Source organism: Eumetopias jubatus, unplaced genomic scaffold (genome assembly GCF_037043125.1).
Source record: "Eumetopias jubatus isolate StellerSeaLion01/CBP00866 unplaced genomic scaffold, mEumJub1_p1.0 scaffold_1, whole genome shotgun sequence".
NCBI classification, from domain to species: domain Eukaryota; kingdom Metazoa; phylum Chordata; class Mammalia; order Carnivora; family Otariidae; genus Eumetopias; species Eumetopias jubatus.
In genome coordinates, this window is record NW_028274807.1 from 76,082,089 (window position 1) to 76,097,953 (window position 15,865).

A 15,865-nucleotide genomic window follows, 5' to 3' on the forward strand; every position below is an offset into this window, starting at 1 on the left:
GTGGGAAATAAATCAAGGAGATGTCAGTTATGAAACAACTCCTTGCATGATTCAGGTTTCAGTTTCCATGTCCATATTAGTGTCTTGTGCAGGATATGTAACCACAGGCAATTTAAGGTGTATTAATGGAAGCTATGAGAAGACATTATTAGCCCATAACCAAAAATGAGCTACCATATATATGTGCCTTAGATAAAGACACCTTAAAGGATTTATAGTAATCGAGAATAGTATAATAATTAAAATAGCTAATAATTACTGAGTGCACTCTATTTTCCAAGTATTATGGTAAGCACTATCCTTGTTTTAGAGATTAAGTAACTTGTTAACTTCATACAGATGTTGGATTTTCATTTTACTGTACCTGACTCTAAAGCCTCTTATCTGCATTGCCAGGATTGAAAGGAGCCTGAAGATCATTTGGTCCACACCTCATTTTGTGGCAGAAATATTTCTGAAAGGAAAAATGATGTGTATGGCATGGACTCACAGAATCAGAACTCAAGTCTATGTCTCCTGCTCCTTATCTGTTACATTTCCCATCACACAAAGCTCATAAGAGGTATTGGTTCCTCCTTGATGCTACAGAATGTTTTTCTGAATCTGCCTATATACAGAGTAGGATAGGACAAAGGTGGGAGCAAGGGAAGAGAGGCGATTGTTGAATGAATTTAAATCAGAGCCTAAGGAGTTGGTAATGTTCAGAAATGGATAAGTAGTTCAATACATATTTTTATGCTTACTATGGGACAGTTACTGTGCCAGGTGCTATAGGAGATCAAAAAATCAATCAGATATAAATCTTCCCTTCAAAATAATTATATAAGGTATAGTGGAGAAAAAGTGTACATCTATAAACTATTTCAATACAAGGCAGCCATGTTTAAGTCCACATGAAATTTCCTTAGAAGAATATTGGCTTGGATAATTAACCAGTGCATTCACTATATTTTAAGTTCCATGACTAAGAGCGCAGTCTTTGAATTACACTGCCCCCTGGGTTTGAATCCCAGACGTTAAACTAGTCAAAGGAAGACAAGAAGGAAGAATGGAGGGAGGGAGGAAGAGAAGAGGGAAGCAAGGGAAGGATACAAATGCTACCCAGTACAGAAGAGATACCAATTGATGCCAGTGTATAAAGTATTCTTTGTCCCCAGGAAAGTCATGGAAGACGTCTGAGCTAAGCTTGGAAGACTTCATAGGGTTTTAATAGGTGGAGGGGGATCTTCTATTCAACCTCGAATTCTTATTCTCAGAGTTGTAAGAAATTTATAAAAATGAAAATCAGTTGAAAATTTCTCTCTTCTCACCATTCTAGGTGGATAGGTAATATTTTGTATCCTCAAGTCTAGGGCTGAGGTCACCAACTTCCAGCATGTGGGCCAAACTTGGTCACAGATATCTTTTAACTGGTCCATCAAGGGTTTTTAGACACTTAAAATTATTTGACAACCTTTAAAAATCAAGAAATTTGGTATAAAAGTAAACGGTGTTTTCTGTATCTCCAACCCTGGTAGAAATAGATATGCATGATTAAGGTACAGAAATTATTGTCCAAGTTTTCTGGACTCCATAAGCACCCCCCTCAAATTCCTGCATGATCCTGAAAGAAGGAGGTGACCCAGTTGCCCCTCTAAAAACAGTGACTGAGATAACATTTCCGGTCAGTTTTTCTGGGCAGACACAAATCCAGATATACATCATTTAGGATGATAAAGAAATGTGAGGTTTTTTTGGCATACAAACAAAAACCCTATCTTTCACAAGTACAGATGGAAGTAGAAGAAGCATTCTAGGTTGAGAGGAAAGGCAACAACTCAAAGTGTGTTCAAGGAAAGTAAATAGGTGAAGGAATAATTATGTGTGGTGGGATAGGTGATGGTAAAAGGAGAAATGAAGTGAGAAATGGAAAAAGGTAGGTATGTTGTGGTCATATCATAGAGGCTCTGGAATGCCAAAGTAAAGAGTGTCTACTAAGTTCTTTTCCCCTCTTACTTGTTTTTTGAGGAAAAGTTTCAAAAATGTGTTAAACTCATATAACAATCTGAACAAAAAATAAAATTCAAGAAAAAATATTCAATCATAATCCCATTTTAAATGAGGATTTCCCCCTTAAGTTCTTGTCTATCATTTATCACAGTCCCTAAATATTTTCTAAAATATATCTGTAAGAAGGATGCAGTGTGGATCAACAATTCGATCCCACAATTACCTCTTGGTCAAATAGTGTTTTAGTGTTTGACTTTACCAAGTGCTTCCGTATACATTATCATTCAAGCCCCACAACGAGATGTAGGTGAAATTATGTTTTCTACTAGATGGAGCTAAATCCCGTGTTTTGTGTCTCTAGGTCCATGTTCTATAACTCCCAATTAACACTGCAGTTCATCAGATCTCGGTGGTCTGGGCAGCTCTGGGCACAAAAGGGGTATGCTCCGCAGTATAGGGTTCATGAGGACCCGCTGACCTAGAACCAGGTGTGTTAACCAAGATGAGGCAGAGGGTTGAGCATGGCAGTGGGGTTAGAGAGTGAACAGCTTGCAGGTGCAAGCCCTGTATTTTATGAGGGAAATGGGACATGAGTGAGAGATGCTCAGGAGTCCCATTAGGCAGGCAGCAAGGCAACTCTGTAGGGTGGAGCAGGTTACTGAGAAGACCTGTAGTCTATGTAGGAAGCATCTATAAAGAGTAAGGAAAATTCTCTATCTACAGTGCCTTGGGCATATTAGGAAGACGAGGATTCAGAATTGTAATAAAGATTCCAGGAAAAAGCGAGAGTCAGAGTGTTACAAATGACAATGCTTCTCAAACTTTCAGGTGCATTAGAATCACTTGGAGGTCTTTTCAAAAATGCTGTTCCTGACTGAATAGGTCTGGGGTAGGACTTGAGATCCTGCATCTCTAACAAGCTCTCAGATGTTGTGCATGATGATGGTTCTCCGCTGAGTAGCAAAGCTCTAAAGCAAAAGAGTCAGGACAGATTAGTTGCCAGGAGCCTTAGAGCTTAGGTGAGGATCCCTCCTGAAAACTCCAAAGCTGAAACTAGCATGTGGGGATCACTCAGCCTCTGCTACGTAGACTGAAAGAGCTCAACACAAGGCCAAGCCCTACCCACCTTCCCAGGCCCTGTTTGCTGACAATTTTGATGGGAAAGAGTCTCAATTCAGCAGGGAAGTACTCTTGTGAGCCCCGCAAGCCTTGCAAGGCCGCTCCAAAGTAGTCATTTGATATATAAATACTTTTTAAACAGGCTTTCATATCTTTGCCGAGGAACTGGAGTCAGTCATTTTAGACCCTGCCCTAGGTCAGGGGGAAATAATAAGCATGAGATTTTTATTGTTTTAAACCTGGCAGTAAATTTGGGAACATAGCTCAGCTTCTGTAGCTTCCCCAAGAGAGCTCAAAATAGGATTCACTGGCAGAGAATGTCATCTGCTGTGTTTGAGATTGAAACAAAAGCCAGATGGGCCCCAAAGACAGAAGAGGTGGGGCAGATAGGAAATGCCCACCATGGGCTGTATAAAATGCACAATAAGAAACTTGTATTTTACCCTTTGAACCAAAAGTGTGTTAGGGAAGTATTCACCTTGGAATGAGGTGATCAGCTGTCTAACGTCAAAAATAAAGCTAGATAATAGTTAAAGTGGTAAGGACAGATTTCAATCAGTAATATACAATTGCAATGAGGAAAAAAGTCCAGTGTGAACTGAATTCAACTTTGATTTGTACAGAAGTGACTGGACATTTAAAGGGAGAATGAGGGAATAAGGAAAGGAGTGAGCGGAGGCCCGGCAGAGTCAGGAAAGTAAAAATTACAAAAAGCAAGGGGGCCGGGGAGGCTGGTCCCTGTGAAACCCATCTGGATTTCTTAACTGGTAATCATCACACTCGGCTCTTGGTTTCTAGTACAGGCTGGGAGACAGGAGCCCTACTTCAGGTGCTGGCTAGAACAAGCCATCAATTCTTTTGGCAGCCTTGAGTTTCATTAAGCAGGTACTTTAAGAGGACCTAGGGTCATCCTAGGGATAGAGCCTTAAGCTGTTAGAAACTACAATAGTATTTTGTTCATGTCTTTGTAGGCCAAGGTTGAGGCCTAGTCAAGAGGAGGGCTCAGAGGAGCCTGGCTGGAGTTTGGTCAGGAGAAAACCTTTGTCATTAAATAGTATGACGTTGAGGGTTCTGGGAAGTTCCCACATGGCTCCGCCTTTGGAAAATTCTGAAGCCTGGAAAATATGCCCACATTCAGCTCTTTGATATGATATAATCTGAGCACCAAAGATACCATTATAAAAAGAGTCATCAGCTATATGAATAATAGAAAGGTAAATCCATAAAAGATTGGTGCTGGATGGAATCAACGTGTCCATCTAGACAGCCCCATCGTCACCATCCCCATCTCTGGTGCATTTCACAAATGTGGACAACGTGATTCCAGAGAAGGTACACGTCTTTCCCAAGATAATGCTTAGCTAGGGAGAGAGTCAGATACGTGTCTGATCTATGTTTTAGGGAAGCAAAAAAGGAGTTGTGTAGGGAATTTGGTTTCACAAATACTGGGATTCTCCCCTCCTAAATGGAGCGCCTCCCCCAGCCCTCCCCACACACACATGCCCGTTCATTGTCCTGCAGCATCCACAGCCTCAGGTGTAGTGGGAGGCATGAGTCCTGATGCCATCTGTGCTGCTAGGGTGCCCTGGTATTTCCGTCCTCCACCCCCTGCATCTCATCTCCACCCCTAGATTTTCTGTCTAGAAAAATATGCACTAGAAGCAAGAAGGGTTTGAGCTCATCTCTTTCCCTCTTACCACTCCCTCTCTACACACATAAATACACATTCCTCCCTTGAGTCAGTTTGTCAAACCTTTTGTTATTTACCCTTCCGTGTCCCAAATAAGTCTGGTCTTGCCAACACTAACCACATTGCGGTATTATTTATATAGCAGCAATTGCTTCCTGCATCTGTGATTATAACCCAGGGGAAAGAACTAGAGCACCGGCTGGTCTTTCCAGTGTTTCCTTTTTGCTTAAGTCATTAATGTTCCAACATTCAGAGCAGGTTTTCTGCCCTGGCTTTTAACCGCTAAACTAACGTACATTAAAGTGATAAATGATGCTATAAAAATGAGGAACCCCAGCTAAGGGATTAACGTGAGGTGCCCTTTAAAAAGGATTTAGATTATGTATTTTGAATGTATTTGTGATGAGATTTCTTGAGCATTTCAGTAATACACCAGCTTTAAACGCTTGCATTCTCAGTTGTCTGTTTAAACAATGTCAGATCAACTCTCGCTTCGTAGATGCCGAAGATAAATCTTCTCATTAAATGAAGCCCTTTTGGTCCGATCCAGATAGAAGCCCATGGTAGGCAAATGATTAAGTGGCTCCTCTGAACTCATTACCATTCATTCTGTCCACACTGCCTTCCTCTTCCTAATCTCTCCCTCCCTGAGAGCCAGCCTGCTTTTTCACACCAAGAGGCTGAAGCCTTGTTCTGATATTGTATCGTATGAAGGTGGTTTGGCTGAGGATAAAAGACTCCTCATTGCTGAGAACTCTGCTAATGAATCTTCCCTGTAAAACAGGGCCATTTAAGTAGGCTCCACACCTAGCGTGGAGCCCAACACAGGACTTGAACTCTCAACCCTGAGATCTAGAGTCAGCCACTTAATGGACTAAGCCACCCAGGCACACCGTAAAATAGAGCCATTGTATGTTATCCTTAAGTTGTTCCAGACCACTTAGGGATTAGTTAAGGAAAAGCTCATTTTCCCAGTTTTGTCATGGCTGGATTTATTTTATTTTTACATTTGTAAGAAGCCTTTAAACTAAAACTCTTGCTCAGCTTGTCCCGCAAGTAGAAGCTGTTACAGTCAATGCATCATAAGACATATGTGGTAATATTTGTTAGGAAGATAATTACATTTCCATTAACTAAAATACTAAATTATTTCTTTCTCTCTCTCTCTCTCTCTCTTTTTTTTTTTTTTTTTTTTTTTTTTTAGGTAGGCTTCACACCCAGCATAGAGCCCAATGCAGGGTTTGAACTCACAACCCTGAGATCCAGAGTCAGATGCTGCTCAACTGACTGAGCCACCCAGGTGTCCTGACATTAAATTATTTCTTAATGTCACCTCTAGTGAGTAGATCTTTTCTCTCTCATACCATATCATAATCTTATGTCATTATCCTATCTTCTTTTACTAGCACTCAAAAACAGTTATGATACAGGATGACGTAGATACAAGAGGTGTCATAGCAACCAGAAGAAGCTGTAATTATTCTGCAGTGCTATCAGTTTGGTTTTGCAGGGAGTTATGTTCTTTAAAAAAAAATGTGCACTTTCTTTTCAAGTTAAGGCAATTAGAAATCTATGCAGATTGACTATTATATGGAACCTTCAAAGCACATCTGAGCCCAGTTTCTCAGCTTCTTATTTGCAACACAGATAAAAGTGGGGAACTCAGAGGTTATATTGCAAGTTCAAGCCATAAGTGCTTTGAGGGATTCCTCTGTGTCTTCTTTTTTATCATTAACGTTTTAACTGAAGGACTAAAGTCTTCTCAAACTTATCAGGTCTTCTTACCTCTCTAGTTCCCTTTCTTCCCTTTAGATCAGTATTGACTCACAACCTGGAAGAGTATATATCTTTGGGCACATAGAGAAACACAGGGAAACTGTGTTCTTAAAAATTAAAGCCCAAAAGTAAGTCATAATAGTAATTCAAAGATGGCTTTCTGTCAACAGTTCATCAGTAAAATCATTTTGCTGTATTAAAGACCCCAAATGGAAAAAAACCCATATAATAAGTAGGAATACAGCAGAAATACTGGACTCGGAGCTTTGCTCTTTGTGGATGACTATTTTCAACTCCCCATTTCTCATCAGTCACCAAAATCTTGTTTGAGTTCACTACTATCTAAAACCAGGAAGTCTCTACTCTAAGTAAACCTTTATTACACAACTCTTTGTGCCTTGTTTTACATTTTATATTTCAAAAAATATTTTATTACCACCTCCATTTTCCCCTCCTTTTCTATTCTCTATCTTCAAATACTTTTAAGAAACCCTTAGTTATTGAAATGATTTCTCAGCAGTAAGATGTAATTCTATTTTTAGATTTTATTTATTTATATAGAGAGTATGTGAGAGTGGGGGGGGGAGGAGCAGAGGGAGAGAGAGAGAGAGAAAATTTCAAACTAGCTTTGGTTAGATCACTAGATCCAGGGATCAGATGTACTAATCCTTACATCCATCTATAGAGAACTATGCTCAATTCTCCTGGAATAGACAAGACATAGATAGAAAATCACAGAGGAAGGTAAAGTAAACACAGATGAGGATATAAGATGGTATATATAGTTCTAAATTATAATAAAAGAATTTTATGAAAGATTATTTATTGTATCAATAGTCACCTTTTTTCCCCTTAATTACTTAGTTCTCATCTACAATATTCCAATAGCTTACTTCCTGGTTTCAGTCCTTCACAAAATAAAATAAACTATACCTTAGAAATTCCCTGTTAAAAAAAAAAATCTACATCAAAATGTTTTTTAAGTTGTGATCCTTGAACTCTTTGATTAAGGATCATTTACAAGCAAAGTAGATTCCTCGTCTCCCCCCCAGGCTAATGAGTCAGAATCTGTGTACATTTCCAACAAGCCCTATTGGTAATTCTTAATCCATCAGCTATTAGTATATATAGTAGAGTCTAAAATACCCAGCTTGCCCCAAGATGTTCTCTAAAATGTGGCCTAATTTCTCACTAGTTTTCTTTGTCTCTGGATTAGCCAGGTTCTTTTGATTTGAGAACCTGAGACTCCTTCCAGGTTAGGTTTATAAGAAGGACACATTAAGAACTGAGGTAACCCTAGGGACAAACCATTCTCTGACTCTTATATAAACCTTATGGTTTCTCTTCATGGGGCTTCTAGCCCCTCAAAATTTTACTCTGCCATTACCTTGATTCTACCTTACAGTTTTTCTCTCTATATCTTCTCTTCCAGCTTTATCTTCCACTGAAACTTTGTGTTTCTAAGTTCAAATAATCATAGAAGGCATGTGATTAGCCTCATTCATCTTTTTCACTAAGCCAATGACAAACCTGTAGAATAACTGATCTCTAATTCAATGAGGGGCATTTGTAGACAAGGTGGCATGGTAATGATCATGGCTATCTAAGAGAAAGTCCTGAGTTATGGCTGGATACATGGGTGGCCTCAAAGAAGAAGCTATATATGGTCAAGCACTGCACCCTCTCTTCCCTACCCTAAATACACAGTGTTTTTCCTAAAAAGCACACGAGACTCTGCCTTTGTGTGTATATTCCTTTCTATCTGAAATGACCCAATTTTGCAATGTACATCTACTGAAGTCTTACTATTCCTTCAAAGTCCTTTCTCAATTTAATTTTATGGAGGCTGCCCAGACTCTCTAAGCAGAATTAAATTCTTCATGATCTATTTTCTCTATTCCCCTCTAAAATGCTTTTTTTTTTTTTTTTTTGGCATGAGGTCTATATATGGTTCCTATAATTAATCTCATTGGATAAGTATGAGCCACTAGAGATCAGGAACTTTGTACCTTGTATTCATTGATGGTTCCTCTGCAGAGTTAAATTCAGTGCCTATAAACATTAAGCATCAAAACAGTGTTTTTCAGTTTTATTTAATAATGTGGCTAATCCAAAATTATAAAGTTCAAATCATTATTTTGGGCTTTGATTACAACTTAACATTCACTGTCCTATCGTAGTTTCAGATATATAATGTTAAAAAATAATAATATTATTTGAAAAGAAAGAGTAAAAAAAAACAATGCCTGTGATATATGTTCCTTCAAAAACATGGAGATTCAAAGAGATATTATGTGTCTTATAGTTTATTTGATAAATAAATTAACATTGTAAACATCAAGCTTTATTACTTAACTACTTTGGGCCTTATTTTCCCATTTATAAAATAAAGGGGTTTGTCTGGATTGTCTGGATGGTCTAGATGGTCTCTAAAATACCTTTCAGTTCTGACATCCTGTAATCTTTGGGACTTCATGTATCATTACTAATATCATTCAATATCAATCAATATCAACGACCTTCCCTGTCATTCTTCTCCCTTTATTTCCCCATCCATGAAAATATTTTTTGCACTTTTTCTTATTCCTCATCTCTAAAGATATAACGGAGACTTCCAAATTTATGACGTGTTTTTATTTGTCAGAGTCTACTTGCTTTTCACCTTTCTTGGGTTTGTAATGGGACTTTCATACTGACCCTATTATCTTCCATTTCAGGCTAGATTGGAAGAAATGCTCCACACCTCAGATCCTTTTTAGTTTAATTTCCTTCAATCTAACTTAATTAAGATGTTTAGAATATTTTGTGTAAGTACACAATCTAATTGTCATGACAAAATGCACAGGGACCTCCAGAAGTTGACTGGAACACACACACTGGGGAATCTCTCCCCTCCCGCCTCTCTACTCAGGGAGCCCCAGCTGGTGAGTCAGGGTTGTGCTGGCAGAACCCTTGAAAGAGCCTAGAAAATAAAATTTTTGAGAAGGGCAGATTCCTTTTCTCAGTGGAAAATGCCAGGTTGTAAAAACAGAGGCTGAATGACTGAATTCACAGCAGTAATTATCTCGGAATGATAATTAACTATTTTCTTCAAGTTTTCAGAGATTCCAAGGCCTCCCACTTTGCTCTAACTATATCTGTTTTAGTTATGAGTGTGTTTGGATTTTCTGCTTGGATTCTAGAGAATGATTGAAAACTTGTTTTCTTCTTCCTTCCCAGGATTTTTGCACTCATTCCCCACTTGCTCTTGTAGTCTATGATGGGGATTACTTCTGTGGAACTAGTTTTTGTTGTTGTTGTTGTTGTTGTTTGTGCTTCTTTCAATTTAAATGACCGTCAGTGAATGTATCCATCTTTAGTCCCAAGCATTAAGATAACTTTTTAACATACTGGGGCAGTTAAGATCCCAAGCTCTTTGGCATCAGATGGATTTGGTCTAGTTTGGTTTCTGCCACACGGTGGTATATAAATGATGGGGTGACAAGAATGTCTACCCCAGGTGCAAGCAGTAAGACAGTGCATTGTTGGTAGAGAATTTATAAACAATAATAAAACTGACTATAATTTAGTCTGATTTTTATTATCACCATGTGCATGTACTTCTAAAAAATGTCGGTAATAAAATATTCCTCCTTGAAAAAATTCTTCTTTAGTCCAAGTTCTAAACCAAGGGTTCTCAAGGTATACTTTGACCTAAGACAAATGGAAGTACTAGGGATCCTTCTGGGAAGCCTGTGAGGTCAAAACTATTTTTATAATAACACTAAACTATCATTTGCCCTTTTCTCTCCTATTCTCTCTTGAGTGTACAGTGAAGTTTCCAGAAGCTGTAATGTGATAGTACAACCTACTGGATGATGAAGCAAATAGGAGTGTTTAATGCTAGCGAAAATGCAAAGCAATGTACTTCCAAGCTAATTTTAATGTAGTTTTTCATTAAAAATATGTTGTTGCCATGTAATATTTTCATTGTTATTTTAAAATGAGTTATAAATACATACTTAAATGTTTTCCAATCTAATTTCTAATATGGTAAATATCACTAGATATCTATAAAAAAGTAAAAGATGTTTCACATCTCAAATGATTCTTAATAATTTAAGAGATCCTGAGACCAAAAAGTTTGAAAATCACTGTTCTAAATAACTGCTGTCATTAATTTTCTTTTTGATAGCTGTGGACTGTTCCTCTGAAAGGATGAAACATATATTGTAAGTATACACATTTAACAAGTAATCAATTGATGGACATTATTTCTAATCTTTACTATTATTCACAGATCCACAATTAATATACTTATGAACAATTACTCTCACGCTTACCTATAAGATGTCTATATAATATATCAACCAGTGAGGACATCTTTGAGACTGAAGGGGTAGGGATGTTTGTGACTGTGCTGGGACAAAACAAGTCTAAGCCAGGACAATATCCCAGTGAAACTGAGATGCCTCATCACTCCACTTCTATAGCACCTACTATGTGGCAAGCATTTGACATATATTACTAAATTTTATAATCATGGCAACCCCATGAGGTACTTGTTATTATTATCCCCATTAAAAAATTTAGAAAATTCGGACATAAGAAATATCAAATAATTTCCCCAATACCACACTTGGTAAATGTGAAACCAGGATTCAAACCCAAACAGCGTGACTCCAGCATCTATGCTGTTAACTTCCACAATATGTTGTCTCTCTTTAAGACATGTAGGGACTTACCAAAGCCTAAATTCCTAGAATTACAATTGTGAGTAAAAATGTATGTGAATTTTTATGCTGGTAGATATTGCCATATATCATCCCATAAGGTTGATCCAATATTCACTACCCATGAACGCATAAGCTTATCTATTTCCACAAATTCTCACCAATGTTGTGCATTATCAATCCTTATAAAAAATACTTGCCATTCTGATATGAGAAAAATAGTATTTCAGTGTTTGCTTTGCTCCTATTCTGATGGTAGTTGAACATACTTTCATGTGTTTAAGAATGATATGTTGTAATCGTTAATTTTATGTGTCAACTTGCCTGAGCTAAGGAACACCCAAGTAGTTGGTAAAACTTTACTGGGTGTGTCTGTGAGGGTGTCTCTTGAAGGGATTTGTATAAGCATCAGTAGACTGAATAAAGAAGATCTCCCTTTCCAAAGCTAGTAGGCATCATCCAATCCACTGACAGCCTGAATGGAACAAAAAGATGGAAGAAGAGTGAATTTCCTCTCCTCATGAGCTGACATCCATCTTCTGCCCTCAGACACTGAAGCTCCTGCTTCTCAGGCTTTCAACCTCACACCAGGACTTAACACCATTGGCCCACTGCTTCTCTGGCCTGCAGACTCAGACTGAATTACACTACCAGCTTTCCAGGTTCTCCTGCTTGCAGATGGCAAACTGTGGGACTATGGGCCTCTAAAACCATGTATGGTAATTCCTATAATAAGTTTCCTCTTATCTATATCTATATGTATCTCTCTCTCTATCTTTCATTCTGTCTACCTACCTACCTATCTATCCTATTGGTTCTTTATCTCTAGAGAATGTTGAATAATACATATGTACTGGCATTTCTGTTCATAATTATTGCACTTTTTCAGTTATATTCTTCATCTTTTGCTTACTGATTTGGGGGGGCACTGTATTAAGGAAATCAGACCGATTATCGGTCATATATATTTCGTGTGCATTCCCTCTTCTTTTCACTATGTTTATATTACTTTGTCATGTAGATTTTTAAAACTGTGTTTACATAATTAAATTCAATAATCTTTTTTTCTCTTGGCTTTTGAACTGTCTTTTATACTCAAATGGACAGCCTCACCCTCTTTATGTGTGTGTTTTTATACATGTGTATGTGTATAACTTTCAAAGTTTCTTCTTGCTTCTTTTATAGCTTAATTTCCACATTTCAGTCTGTAAATTACCTGTCATTTAGCTTAGTGTAGGTACGTAGTCACGTTTAATTTTATTTTCTAGCATACATTTTCAATTATTATATTACCATAATATAAATTAAATATGATGATGTTAGTTACCTCTCATTTCTCTACTTTTTCAAAAATATCCTGTATATTTTCTTGTCTAGTTTTTCACATGAATATTAGAAATAGCTAATCTAATTATAAAGTGAGAATTCCAGTCATGTTGTTAATTAATTTCTCTATTATTCTAATTTATATAGATTTAAATTTTGTAATAGTTCACTTGAAGAAACTGGAATTCTTTTTCATTATTTCAAGTCTTACTTGAGTTGCTCAATACTTTTAAACTCATCTTCACATAGATCTTGTTTGAATATAGGAGGAATAGTCATTTTTATATAAGAATTCTGTACATAGGAACCTTACTGAATTATAATGTTGCAGTCTTAAATATGAATGCACAAACAATGATCAAATATAAAATAAATCTTTCAAAAAGAAAGAGTAGAACAAAATAAGCATAAAAGAGAAAAGATATCACTGGAGCTAACACAGATAATTCCAGGAAAACTTCATATAAAAACAACATTAATCAGAGGCCTTAGAGAGAATAGAAAAAATGGTTCATAAATAAAACAAAAACAGAATGCCGTGGAAAAGGGGCAAATAAGTACAAGGAAGAGTTCTTGCACTTTAAAATAACTGTTCAGTTAAGCAGTTCAAGAACAGCATTGAAAGATGACTTCAAGGAAGTCTCCCGTTTTTATGCAAACCTAATAACATTCTTATTTTGGAAGGAAGGGATTTTGTTGCTGTTACACCTTTTATCTTGCATTTTGTTTTCTAACCCTAGTTTACCTACAGAAATAGGCAAAGCAACTTTTCAGTATTATTGTAGGCCAAATAAGTACTGCTTTGTTTTGATTTACTATATGAAATCTCCTTAGTTCTGACTTTGGCTTCATATGGCATACTTTTCCCTCATATTCTTGTTCAAGTACATAGTGTATTGTATTATGAAGTATCTATTTATATCTCTCTTTCACTACTAAGCTGGGAATTCCTAGAGGATAAAGACTATCTGCTTAGACTCTTGCACACACATTCTGAAGAGAGCAACCCACACATAGTGGACACTCAGGATTGACATTGAATGGAAATTCAGTTTCACAACTGTTAACTTACCCTGTAGCAGGCACAACACTACAAATTATATGGAATCCCAGGTAAGACCAAGTCCATGATACCGTCTTTTTTTTTAAGATTTTTTTTTTTATTTGAGAAAGAGAGAGAGCTAGAAAGTGATAGAGCAAGCACAAGCAGGGGGTAGGGCAGAGGAAGGAGAAGCAGACTCTCCACTGAACAGGGAGCCCAATGCAGGGCTCAATCCCAAGACCCTGGGATCAGGACCTGAGCCGAAGGCAGACACTCAACCGACTGAGCCACCCAGGCATCCCTATAATACTTTCAATGTAACTGAAAGTGGAGAAGATGAAAAAGAAAATTAACAAGCTACAAACTAGAACTGGGTTTCTCCTTCTCAACCTCAGCACTATTATTTTGGACCAAAGAATTTCTTATTGTAGGGAACTGCCCTGTGCATTTTAGAATGCTTAGCATTGTTTCTGGCCTCTACCCACCACAAAATCCCCCACAATCATGAGAGCCAAAAATGTCACCAGGCATTACCAAATGTCCCCTGGTGGGGAAAAATGCCCCTGGTGGAGAACCACCAAGTTAATGTAAGACATGCTCCATAAAGTAATATAAGCAAAGTACTTTGGAGATTCAAAATAAGGAGAGACGTACCTAGTTGGAAAAGTCAGGAACGTTTTCAGAAATGAGTTGTTTAAATTGAGACATTATTAGCACTATATCCAAGGCATCTTTGAAATTTTGGCTAAAATGTTCATCCCTTGAGCTCTGAACAAGTTTGACTTGTTAATTTTGAGCATGAGTGTTAGTAAAGGGTATTTATAAAGCTAGAGGAAAATTACACTATGAATATTTTCTGACATATAAATATCAAGGAGATAATGCTATTCTTTAGCTGACTGTGTGTGTGTGTGTGTGTGTGTGTGTGTGTGTGTGTGTGTGTGTGTGTGTTTAAAACAAGCTCTGGTGAGTTTTATTAAAGAAATGTTTTGCGTGATTAACTTTTCACCAGGCTGTTCTGGCAAGATTCTAATGTTATCAGAATCACCTGGATCAATGATAGCCAATGTGCATACTCTGTAATATTTCCCACATACTGTGCCCAATTCAATATTATTGCCACGGTGGTGATAGACACTAGTTTTGGCCAACATGACATGGTATTCTATTTCAGATTTCCTCCAGTCTGGGCAGTTGTTGGCAAGGATGACCAGTTTGGCTTAGCCATATCGGAGCATTTTCAGAGTCTGCTTATACCCCAGCACATACTTTCCACTTTTCATAACAAGTGGGAGCCCAGAGTTGATCGATCCCAGGGACATTTTTATCTACTTTGCAGCCACCATCTTCCTGCCTTAGGTGCAAGATGGCCCCAACCAAAAGCAGCTGCCCAAATGGCTGGGTAAGAGGAAGGAAAGAAACTGACTCTTTGTATATTCTCCAAGTACATCTCTAGATTTGCAGTTTTTTTGCTTCCATCTTGAAAATACAATTTAGTAGTATTATCTATTTTCTTCATAAATTATTCCTGTTTCATCCTATAATGACCATCTTAATTCCTAGTCTTTTTTTTGTTTTACTGTCTATTTTGTTATTAATATAAAGTAAGCATTTCTTTAGTTAGACATTGTTTGATATCTTTTCCCACCTTCATAATTTCATCATTAATTATTTTATTATTTATTCTGTAAGACTTTGCTTTTGTAAATAGCATATTTTGATGTTGTTGTTCTTTATTCTGAGAGTCTTTTAACAGGCAATATTATACCATTTATATTTAACTGTCGATCTTAAGCCATTTACATATTAGTTAGTGATAACTTTAGATTTATTTCACCATCTGAATTTTGTATATATAGAGAAATTACAGTGGTAACAGAATGGACTCCAGACCCAGACTCTCTGAGTTCTAGCTATGTGAGTTTGAGCAATTTAAATCATTTGCATTGCAAATTTAATAATCTGTAAAATGACATGCTTATGATGTTTGTTGCCTGACATCATTGTAAGAATTAAATGAGAAAACACATCTAATACACTATAATGCTGCTTAATTTTACTATATGCCCTTGATGACTTTATTTGTATATGAAATTTTATACTTTCCATACTATACCTTTTTCTTTATACTTTTTCTCCTTCCTGTTCTTCCATTGGATTAATCTTAGTGTAATATAACTTATGTCTTGTTCTTGTCCTACTAATTTCAGT

At 37.1% G+C, this 15,865-nt stretch overlaps 1 pseudogene; it reads right to left on the minus strand.

Moving 5' to 3' along the window:
• Positions 1-2,725: 2,725 nt before the first annotated feature.
• Positions 2,726-15,000, minus strand: LOC114207085 (large ribosomal subunit protein eL30 pseudogene; annotated as a pseudogene).
• Between the last annotated feature and the right edge of the window lie 865 nt (positions 15,001-15,865).